Below are 12,505 nucleotides of genomic sequence, written 5' to 3'. Positions count from 1 at the left end.
AATATATCCCTTATAGTTAGCAATTATTACTAATGTTTCACCACTTGCCTAATTCCAATTGATATATTTTGGGTTATTTGACACATATGACCTCTTTGTAGTGCAGAGAAAGTCAATTGGTTATTTTATATGTCCCATGTAAATTAGAAAAAAGGCAATTACCACTTAAGTATCTCTAAGTAATCTAAAGTGTAGCCACTTTAAACTAGAGTTTCCAAAAAAAAGAATTTCAAACCCGTGGTTTCGGTTTTAAAAAATTGAAAACCGATCGGTTTTATTTCGGTTTTGAGATAATTTTTTAAATATTAAATGTTATAGAAACAAAATCAGTTGATAATATAGGAAATGCTATACAAATTTAAAATTCAAACTTGACGGGTGTTCAAGAGGATAAAGGAAAATGTTTCTATTTTAATATATTAAATTAGTTAGCGTGTATACATTAAAGTTGGCTAGGAGTACTTTTTCGTTCTTCAAAATGGTACACATGATTCTGAATGAGTTAGAATTCAGAAAAGGAGACTTTAGTTGTAACTTTCTTTAGCATTTTCTATAATAATGGAGCCAGAATCATGATGCTGATTAGGAATACAAAATGTGGGTCTTTATGTTATTTTTTTTATTCTACGTTTCGAAAGAGCAAGAATCCATATTACAATGAATCAAAAAACATGAAACTAGAAACATGTTATCCTGAATTAGTATTAATTCACTAATGGAGACTTAATAGTACTATTTCTTTCTTCCAATTGGGCTGGCGAAGAACACCGAGGCAACTAGTACTCCATACTTTCATCAGATATTTTATTATTTTGAGTTTGTAACATTCTTTATTAACATCATCTGAAGCAATTATAGTAATACAATTTAAAAGATTTAAAGAAATCTTAAGATATTTTTACCGATCTGTTTTTAGGGATATTGGATGAAAAAGTTTGTTTCTAATTTCTAAATTTTGAATTTTTCTACTGAAAATAGATTAACAGTAAAAACCGAAGAATAATTGTCGGTTACGGATTTAGGCCTTGAAAATCCGCTTGGAAATGGAAACTCTACTTTAAACGTTTATTTTGTGAGTTATTCGTACAAAACTGGTTTTATACAAATTGTGTTGATATAATTCTCATACAGTTTATTTTGTACTGACTTTCATATAACCTATCATAGAATAAACGCATAGAACGGAAGGAGTGAGTAAAATATTACTCTCTTTTTACACATACGGATGATACAAAAACAAAATACATGCAATACATTCTCATGAATTAGGTTTTTGACAACAGACTTAGGTTTTTGGCTCTCGGTTACCTATCTAGTTGTTGTCTATGTAACCTATCGTGAAGTCGATTGTCCCTTTAGTGTCTCTAAGTAACCTAAAGTGTAGTCACTTTATTTCTCACCAGAAGTAATCTTTTGGGGAGTTGTCTGAGGATGATTTGTTTACAAGCAATCGGTTGTTGGAGATTTCTATGAGATGTCTTTTTAACTGATTATTTGGGGTCAATTAGCGCCCGTACATGTAAAAATAACTAGTTATGTCAAGCTTATCAAGTAACCAGTTGGGTAGCTACTAAGGTAACTGATTATATGTAACCGGTATATGAATCTCATGCGTTGACTGCTTTGGACCAGCTATCACATAGTCTCAATGTAATCCAAAGGTTGTGTGAGATTCCATCGAAACATTTTATTCGTTTGAAAGGTCTATCTATGCCTTGCAAATGTCCGCTGCGGTTTCCCTGGATGACTGACATCCGAAATGTCCAATTTTTCATGACTCCGGCGCATAAAGCAGGTTAAATTTAATCGATGACATGAGTTATGTCAGTTTTGAGGGCCGCTGTAGTCTGTGACTTATTCGCATAGACTTGCAAATTAAGAAAACCCCACAAGAGAAAGTCAAAGGGGGTCAAACATGGGTATAATCACACGATCTCGGTGACCAGTTCACATCTACATGAGGTCACCATCGCTCGTGCAGAATGTCCAATGTAGTATGAGCTGTATAGTGCGTAGCGCCGTCCTGTTAGAAGAATATTTCATTAGTGTCCATATCATTCAATTCAGGCCAACCCAAAATTCACACTAAACAGTGACTTTTTCGGGATGCATTGGATGCTCTTGGATCTCACGTGCATTGATATCATCCCAAATTTAACAATTTAGTTTGTTAACGTTTGTTAATCCAAAATTGGTCTCACCCTAAAATGGGTATAGCGCGCGGAACGTTGCCCGAAAAGAACACCCATCTTGATGAAATAATTTTATCATTTGCACGTGTTGTGATCCGTGGTGATTTGGCAAAACAAACTGAATAAATTACATCCAATTCGACAGATGTAGCTTCCACAATATGGCCGCTATCAGCTGTAAAAGTTCGGAAGTCCCTATTGGAAGACACTTTATATGGAAGATTGATTCCATTGCAGAAAGCATAAAGTAGTCGGAGGAAGCAGGTTTACAAGCAATCGGTTATTGGACTATCTAGGATATGTAAACTATTTTAAACTGACTATTTGAATTCAATTGGCAACCGCTTAGAACTCATACATATGAACAGTTATGTCAAATTGGGTAGCTATTAAGGTAACAGGCTCTATTTAACTACTTGGAACCAGCCCCTACTTAGGGCACGCACATATTAAAATAACTAGTCACGTTGCTACTACTCCGGACAGTCATTCAGAACAGATGGGAAATGTGTTAAACAAAATTATTTTTTTTCAAGTTTATATCCAGACATGTTCATTGCAGTTACTTGTCAAAGAGTGTCTAAAAGGTGTAAATTTCAAACAAAGTATTACAGCCAGAACAGATCCCTAAACCGGCATACAAATCACGAACAAAGTTATGGGTCGGTTCCATTTCCTTTAGGGTTATTCTCTGAACATGGGTCTATGAAAACCCGTCCGCTTTTTATAGGTCCATTTGCATCAAAAGATCGAATTTACATCATATACATATGTAGTATAATCCAAAGTCAACTAGTATCAATAATACTTACTTAACTAAGGTTAGCTAGCATGCAATTGAGTAAAAATGTATTTCGTATTTTTTTTCTATGTAGCAGTTATTTTTTCCTTCTACTGCTATTGAATAGAAAAGATTGGAGTGGAATTTTCTACTATATTATAGTGGTCCACTAAATAACACTGTTAAGCCAAGCCAAGCCGTTAGCTGCAACTATGGCAGCGTTATTTTCACGTAATGACTGCACATTCTGCGACTGCAGCTGGCACAGCCGAGTATCTAACTAGTAGAAGTAGCTTTAACTGTTTTGCGGTTGATCTAACACACTTGTACACCACGTACGGCGAGGAGCTAGCTCTTCATATCTTTCCATGTATCTACTGTAACTACGCGTGTTTATCTTGAGGAGGTTTCTTTTGTATTTGTTTATTTCTACATACAAATACAGGTTGTTTTCATTGTTTTAATTTTTTGGGGGAATTATTTGTATTTATATTTATATTTGTGTCTTTGTTTTTATTTTCATGGTAGTACTATGATCTTTTATACACATGTTAATTTAAGTGAAGTGAACATTTTAAACTCGTTTCATTAGATTAATATTAATACAGATATGAATGCATACTGTATATTGTAAGAATCTTATTATCTTTTAGTCTATTTGTAGAATGTTTTGTTGTAAATTTCGTTTTTGTTTATTTTAAAAATTCCCCCCAAAAAATATATTTAACAAATAAAAAGATTGTTTGTTGTTGCGTTAATTAAGAGAAGTGAGAATAAATGTTTTATTTTGATCTTTATACCTTTGACTAAAGTGAGTGGCATTGTTAAGTAGTTTGTCGCTGTAGCTCAAACGTTTCTATTTATTAGTAGACCTATTTTCAGCACAAATTTAATTTACACATAAAATAATCTTTTTATACAGACACAACTGTCGCCATCGATAGCTCAAGATTTTCTATAAAGAAAAAGTTATCGATATCTCTAGCTCAAGCTTTTCTATATAGAAAAATCAATCGCTAACGAAATCTCAAAGTTTTCTATACAGAAAAATCGATCGCTAACGAAAGCTCAAGGTTTTCTATACAGAAAAATCTATTGCTAAAGAAAGCTCATGGTTTTCTATAGTGAAAAATTTATCGTTAAATAGCTGTCGCTAGCTCAAGATTTTCTATATAGAAAATTTCTATCGCTAGCTCAAGATTTTCTATATAGAAAATTTCTATCGCTAGCTCAAGATTTTCTATATAGAAAATTTCTATCGCTAGCTCAAGATTTTCTATATAGAAAATTTCTATCGCTAGCTCAAGATTTTCTATATAGAAAATTTCTATCGCTAGCTCAAGATTTTCTATATAGAAAATTTCTATCGCTAGCTCAAGATTTTCTATATAGAAAATTTCTATCGCTAGCTCAAGATTTTCTATATAGAAAATTTCTATCGCTAGCTCAAGATTTTCTATATAGAAAATTTCTATCGCTAGCTCAAGATTTTCTATATAGAAAATTTCTATCGCTAGCTCAAGATTTTCTATATAGAAAATTTCTATCGCTAGCTCAAGATTTTCTATATAGAAAATTTCTATCGCTAGCTCAAGCTTTTCTATATAGAAAATTTCTATCGCTAGCTCAAGATTTTCTATATAGAAAATTTCTATCGCTAGCTCAAGCTTTTCTATATAAAAAATTTCTATCGCTAGCTCAAGCTTTTCTATATAGAAAATTTCTATCGCTAGCTCAAGCTTTTCTATATAGAAAATTTCTATCGCTAGCTCAAACTTTTCTATAGAGAAATATCTATCGCTAGCTCAAGCTTTTCTATAGAGAAATATCTATCGCTAGCTCAAGCTTTTCTATAGAGAAATATCTATCGCTAGCTCAAACTTTTCTATAGAGAAATATCTATCGCTAGCTCAAGCTTTTCTATAGAGAAATATCTATCGCTAGCTCAAGCTTTTCTATAGAGAAATATCTATCGCTAGCTCAAGCTTTTCTATAGAGAAATATCTATCGCTAGCTCAAGCTTTTATATAGAGAAATATCTATCGCTAGCTCAAGCTTTTCTATAGAGAAATATCTATCGCTAGCTCAAGCTTTTCTATAGAGAAATATCTATCGCTAGCTCAAGCTTTTCTATAGAGAAATATCTATCGCTAGCTCAAGCTTTTCTATAGAGAAATATCTATCGCTAGCTCAAGCTTTTCTATAGAGAAATATCTATCGCTAGCTCAAGCTTTTCTATAGAGAAATATCTATCGCTAGCTCAAGCTTTTCTATAGAGAAATATCTATCGCTAGCTCAAGCTTTTCTATAGAGAAATATCTATCGCTAGCTCAAGCTTTTCTATAGAGAAATATCTATCGCTAGCTCAAGCTTTTCTATAGAGAAATATCTATCGCTAGCTCAAGCTTTTCTATAGAGAAATATCTATCGCTAGCTCAAGCTTTTCTATAGAGAAATATCTATCGCTAGCTCAAGCTTTTCTATAGAGAAATATCTATCGCTAGCTCAAGCTTTTCTATAGAGAAATATCTATCGCTAGCTCAAGCTTTTCTATAGAGAAATATCTATCGCTAGCTCAAGCTTTTCTATAGAGAAATATCTATCGCTAGCTCAAGCTCTTCTCTACAATTGAAAATATTGTATAGTTTGTCCATGATTTTGTTTCTATCTTTTATTAGGGCTTATAAAATTCGGCCTAGAAATGTCCAACTGACCTTTTGCAGTATTTTCTTATATTTACAATTGAATTATCTTAACTGTTGCTGGTTAAAAGATAAAACATGATCAACTTTACATTATTTTTATCTTGTTTTTTTTTAAAATTGTTTGAGATAATAAAATAAACATTTTAGTATTTATTTTAATTTAAATAGCTGACAAGCAAAAAGTTCTCGTTTATTTAAATAAGATACGATTACTAGAGATAAATTGTTAATATTCTTAAAACGTGTTATATTAATAGAAATTCACTCAAATTGTCACATTAAATTCATTGAAATACGAAAGAAATTTCATTTTCTACGCATTTGAAAAACACTTTAAATTTAACAAGTTAAAAAGCTAAATTGGGTTTTTATAATTAACACATTTTAATAAGCATAGAAAAGCAAATGAAATCATTGACTATTAATACAGGATGTTTGAAAATTTAAGAACGATTTGAACTGGGAACACCAAAATTCAAGACAGATTTGAATGTAATCTTTCTATAAATAAATTTTCAAAAAATTTAATTTTAAGTTGAAAGAACTTTCAGCAAATTAAAATCAAATAATCTTTCTCTTGCTTAGCTACCATTTTCAAAGTCTAAATATGAATAATTTATTTTTTATTACAATTTGTTGGTTGTAATTTTTTTAATTATTATACACCAAAAAAAATTTATATTAAGTAGTAAGTAATCAAATAAATTTAAAATTAATTTCAAGTTGAAAGAACTTTCTATAAATTAAAATTAAATTGAAAATAATAATCTGGCTTGACTACCCGTTTACCAGTTTATCATGAATGGGTTTTTTCCAATGTTGTATCTTAGTAATTCTTGAGCAAAAAACCTCATACATCATCATCATCATCGCATTTATTTCAATTGCATCAGTTTGAACATGCATGATGTAACATCAGTTTAACATTGCAACGACGCATTTACCGCAAACTTGTACGAGTGTCGTACGTTTGTACGTATACGCTTGAAACATAAGTTCAATGTACAATTATGGCTTAAATTCTGTTTTTGGCTAAGATTGTATGTATTTTAACTCATTGGCCAACGACGAGTATAACTAGCAATGAGTTGTAATAAATTTTAGTATGATGCAACTAGAAGGCTAATAATAAATAGCAAAAACATTAAAGTTATTTAAAGGAATGCAGTCATTTTATGGGGGGAAAAAATTAGCGAAGTTCTGTAATAAGTAAGAAATACAGAATACAAGCAATAGAGAAAATGCAAAAATTCAAGCTATAACATTTTGTATTCGCAATGTTGCTAGACCATTCGTACTTAATACTAAACTCTGATAAAACTTTAGACTACTTTAAGACTTTCAAATAAACCAACTCCATTGATTGAACTGGTGCTACTACTTCCAATGACTTGATATTTTTAAAATGTTCAATTCAACAGATTTTTATTAACAATTTATAGGGGTTAATTGAGGGGTACGGTCAATTATGGACCGATCCTCACAAAAGTTGGTAGAAAAATTTAGATCCATATAATTTCATCACAATATTAATTCTTACAAAACAATTATGAATGCTCAAGACATTTTCTGGGGGGTCTTGTATGGGGACTAAGGAGACATGTTGACCGATTTTCTCCATACTTTACAATATAATTTCAGGGTACTTAGAACTAATTTGTGCAAAAGTTTATCAGGATTGCCGCATAATCAACATAGTAATAATTCCGGGGGGACATTTGTATGGGGCTATGTGAAATCATGGACCTATATTGCCCATTACCAAACAAACCTTATCAACATGGAGTATTTGTGGGAAATTTCATCGCCATGAAAGTTATTTGCGTTGAATTTTATGTGTATACCAATATCGTTACCAATCTCGTTGAAGCGATTTTTGGAAGCGGGCCTTATATGGGAGCTATTCGGCTGTGCCGAATATACCCTTCACCAAATTGTACTTTAAAATACAACTTTTAAATATTTTTAGGTGTACAAAATTTAAAAAAAAAAAAAAATCAAAATTGTTTTTTAAAATTTAAAAAAAAAAAATTTTAAACATTTTTTTCAAGGTTTTTAAAATTATTAGTGAAAAACAAGTAGGAGAGCTATATTTGGCTGTGCCGAATATACCCTTTAAATTTTTTTTTCCAAATTTATTTTTTTAAATTTTTAAAAAATTAAAAAAAAAGAATTAGGGCAAAAAAAAATTTTTTGATGAAAAAAATGTGTTAAAATATATTTTTCGCGATTTTGACCCATTGTAGGACCAACTTACTATTACCTTATATACATCGTTGCAATGGACTTTGATATCTATCATTAGATACCCATATTGTTTATATTAATGACTTAATAATCCAGATATAGTCAAAAATAGGTAAAAAATTGAGGTTGCCTGGTATATCCCCCCTTATATCTCAGCCATTTGTGAGCCGATGTTGTCGATTTTTAATAGTAACCGAGCCGGAAGAATTCCTGATATATTGATGTATGAATCATGTATGTAAGTTATTTGGGGGCTACTGAAAGTTTATTTCAACATACAGACTGACAGTCGAACAGACGGACATGGCTATATCGACTTCGCTATCTATAACGATCCAGAATATATATACTTTGTGGGGTCGCAAATGAAAAATGTACAAATTACAAACGGATTGACAAACTTATACATATATACCCTTGCCACTCATGGTGAAGGGTATAAAAAGTAGTAAATAAGAAATGAAAGACAAGTTCTAAGAAAAAGACCTAAGTCCATTAAAAAATACAAACTAAGGCAATAGAAATAGCTCTAAGTCTAAAAAACCTTTTATCTCGGCAAATACTTATTTTATCATTTTGCTTTTACACACATAGAAAACAAAGAAAAATACAAAAAAAAAATTGCGTTTACAGAATTCAAAAATATTTACGCAAAAAAAAGTTTGAATATTTTGTGTCTCTCCTGTAAAATTTTAAAATTACAGGAGAGACACAAACTATTTGCATGTTAAGGCAGCGATGTACTTTTTGGTTCTACGACCAATATTTCGATATGTTACAAACAGAATGATGATGGTTATAAAAAGAAACATTAATTTAAAAGTCTGCTTATTGCTATGTTATTAAAAACATGTTGCAGACTCACATTCGACTCTAAATATTATTAACTAACACATTTTTACAAAAAAATTTTATTTATTAAAAAAAAAAATAAGCAGTTTTTGAATGGACGGAAACAAATTAGAATAGTTTAAATTTAAACGGGGTTAACACTGTAAACCCATAAAAACATACTTATTTAGTTACTTACACATATTATGTGTAATATACTAATCATCAACCCAAATTTATCAAACTGTTCAGAATCAAATTCTAAATCCATCATCCTTGTAATTATTAAAATTTAATTAAACTAAAAAAATATTTTATGACATTATGACAATACGACCTAATAGGAGACCGTTTGAATCCCCCAATTGTATAATATGAATACAATTTAGTGAAATTAGTAGTAGCTTTTCGAGTATGTATATCGATTCCAAGTATTTATCTAAACTGTAAAGTCATGGTTTCGTCAGCACAATGTTTAAATATAACTCCATTACTATTCAAAATATTCACATTATTAATTGTCCTTATTATTTCTTCCTATACTGTGGTTTTAAATATTATAAAATTCCAAGAATAGATCAGTAAGTTTGTTGTTTAATGTTTAAAATACTTATCAATTTATAAAAACAAATTTAATGACCATTTTAGCAAAAATAAAAAATAATATACACATGCAGTTGTGGCCAAAATAATATATTTAAATTTTGTTTATTTACAAAAAGAACAAATTATAAAAAAATTAAATTAAAGTGAATTTTATTGTTCTCCCATTTATTAAGGTTCTAGGTATTGTTATGTATTCTTTGATTTTTTTCTAACTGAGTTCGCATTATAAATAATACTAGGGTATTCAAATTATTCGATTTTTCTCTTATTCGAATAAGAGATTTTAACTTGTTCGAATAATTCGATCACACGTTTAAAATTAATCGAATTATTCGAATAATTAAAATTGTTTTAAAAAGTAAAGCATTAAGTTTTGATGTAGGCTTTTTAATATTTTATTGTTAAAGAAAAAAAATAATGTTAAAGTTAACAACTCAAATATTGACAATGTTAAAAAACATTCGAAATATTCTGATCAGATTCCCTCCCGAACAATCTACAAAAAAATTTAATAGCAAACTCTTTAGATTCTGGAGCTATGCTTTAAAAAATTTGAGCTAGTTGGACATGATTCTGAATTCAAGTACAATATAAACGTATTAAAAACTTTGTTATACGTTCATTAATTCGGGTTTTAAAATGAGTAACTAATTCTTTAGTAAATGAATTATTCACTTTTTCTAAATTATTTATAACAAATTATATTATCCTCAATATCACTTTCGACTAACGTTTCAAAATCACATTCGCCATCAATTTCAACACCATTTTAATCTAAGTTAATATTTTGATTATTAATTGCGATTCTACTAATATTTCGGCAGCATATGTTCATGTTTAGACGCTACAATTTCTGTTTCGAAATCAATTCTAAAATCATTCAGACTTTGTTTTACTAAATTACAAATATTTTATTCCGTACCTTTTATTTCCGTTGGTTCAAGTCCTAAATTAAACATTTTGAAAGACTTATTTTTAAATTGTAACTTCTTGCAGTGATATTTATATATTTATAGACCACTCATCTACAGTGATCGAAAGACTCCCTTTATCTTTAGTTATTTGTCGAATTTCAGAAACAATACAATTTTTGCAAGTCATTATTACTTATTTAAATTTGGAATTATGAAATTTTTTTAGCAATTTAAATATATTTATTCATTTTATTCTATTATTCTAAATAAAATTGTTTGAATTATTCGTTATTCGAAAATTGCAATTTTTAAATTGTTCGAATAATTATTCGTAAGAAATTATTCGATTAATCGAAAAATCATTACTCGAATTAATACCCTAATAGATACTCGATTAATCCTAGAGTTGAGAATTATATTTGAAGTTGGTATATACAATTTATATTGATTTTCTTACATATAAAGTTTTAATAATTGAATTACTTTAACACTTATATTGAGTGGAAATATTTTTGATTTACTACTCTATATAAATTTTAAACACGAGTCTTAATATTCATCTTAAAATTTCTTTGAATTTGACTTGAATGCAAATGTAATTATATTTTAAACTTGAAAAAATAAATATTTTTTCCAAACAAAAAACATATAACAACATATTATTATTTTTAATATTAAAACGCAGCTTATTTAAAAATGGTACATGAAAACAATGTATGGAGGGTTTATCAGGTAAATTGTCCTCTATCGGATAGGTATTTAAACAAAGGAATTATGTTAGAAGGTAAGAAATTATGGGCGGTTTAATTAAATATCTTATTAAAAATCATAAATGCCAAACTCGTACAGAGAACCTTATTTAAGAACATAATCAGGGTTATTCCTGTTCTCACTTTCATCATTCACCTTATTTTTGAAAGCACAACTACAGTATCTAATTTTCTCAGAATTTCTTATTAGAATTGTTTACACGTAATTTGTTTAACCTTAATTATATAATTTTCGAAATTTTATTTTATATTATATTGTTGTAATTATGCTTTCAAAAATAGGGTGAATGGTGAAAGTGAGATCAGGAATAGCCATGAATATCTTTGATTTGTGCCTTTGGATGTAAAGTGAGCCAAAATTAAAAACCATCAAATATTTTCATTATATTATAAAGTTTTATCCAAAAAATATCCAAACAACCGAAGAAACCCGAAAGCTTGCTGTAAAGCTTCCGAGGGATGGAAAATAAATTTAAGGTCTTTCTTGGCAGCTGGTCCAGATTCACTTCATTTCATCGAAGGCATGATGGACCTAAAAATGTATTTAGAAATTTTTAAACTGAAATTGCCATTATCAAAGCCAAAACTGACTTTATCAAAGACTTACTATTTCTACCAGGATAACGAACCTCCGAATAAAGTTTACAATGTCAGTTCGTGGTTATTGTACAATTGTCCTCATGTAATGTAGACACCTGCCCAGAGCCTTGACATCAACCCCATCGAGAATCTTTGGAGCTACCTCGATAATAAAGTGAGACAACACCAAATTTCATCTAAATAGGAGTTGAGAAGAGTTCTTACTGAGGAATGGGAAAATATTGATCCCACCGTTTGCCGCAAACTAATGGAAAGTATGCCTAAGAGACCATAATTGCTTATTCAAGCAAAAGGATACCATACAAAGTAATGATTTTTATGATATTGTTACTTTTTTATGTTAAATGTACGAGTTTGGCTTTTAGCGGATTTTTTTGTTAATTCTTATTTACAGTATTATTTAAATGGTTTTACTTTTATTTTACATATAAATTGAATAAAGAATTACATAAGCTACAACCCTCCCAAACACACTTTTTATCTAACTTTAAGAGATAAGCTGAAATTAAGAAATATATAAAAAATGTCCTAGTGTACGAGTTTGGCTTTGAGCCACTTTAGCTAGAATTTATGTTTCCTTTTTACTGGAGAATGCTATTGAAATGAAGTGTAATTCAATTGCTTGACTATAATTCAAGGCTTGAATTACACTTGCTTGCTTTGAATTTCCAAATGAAATTGAGCTATACTTTAAAATAACAGAAATAAAGGAAAATTTTATTTTTTCTATAATTTGTCCCACTGTCATACTTATACATTAATGAAATTCATACATGTATTGTATAGTACGAGTAAAATTATTAGAGAATTTTCTAATGAGAACTTGACATTGACGCAGACCAACCAACATATCAATTAA

This window comes from Calliphora vicina, chromosome 2 (assembly GCF_958450345.1).
Source record: "Calliphora vicina chromosome 2, idCalVici1.1, whole genome shotgun sequence".
Taxonomy (NCBI): domain Eukaryota; kingdom Metazoa; phylum Arthropoda; class Insecta; order Diptera; family Calliphoridae; genus Calliphora; species Calliphora vicina.
Note: the sequence above shows the minus strand (reverse complement) of the source record.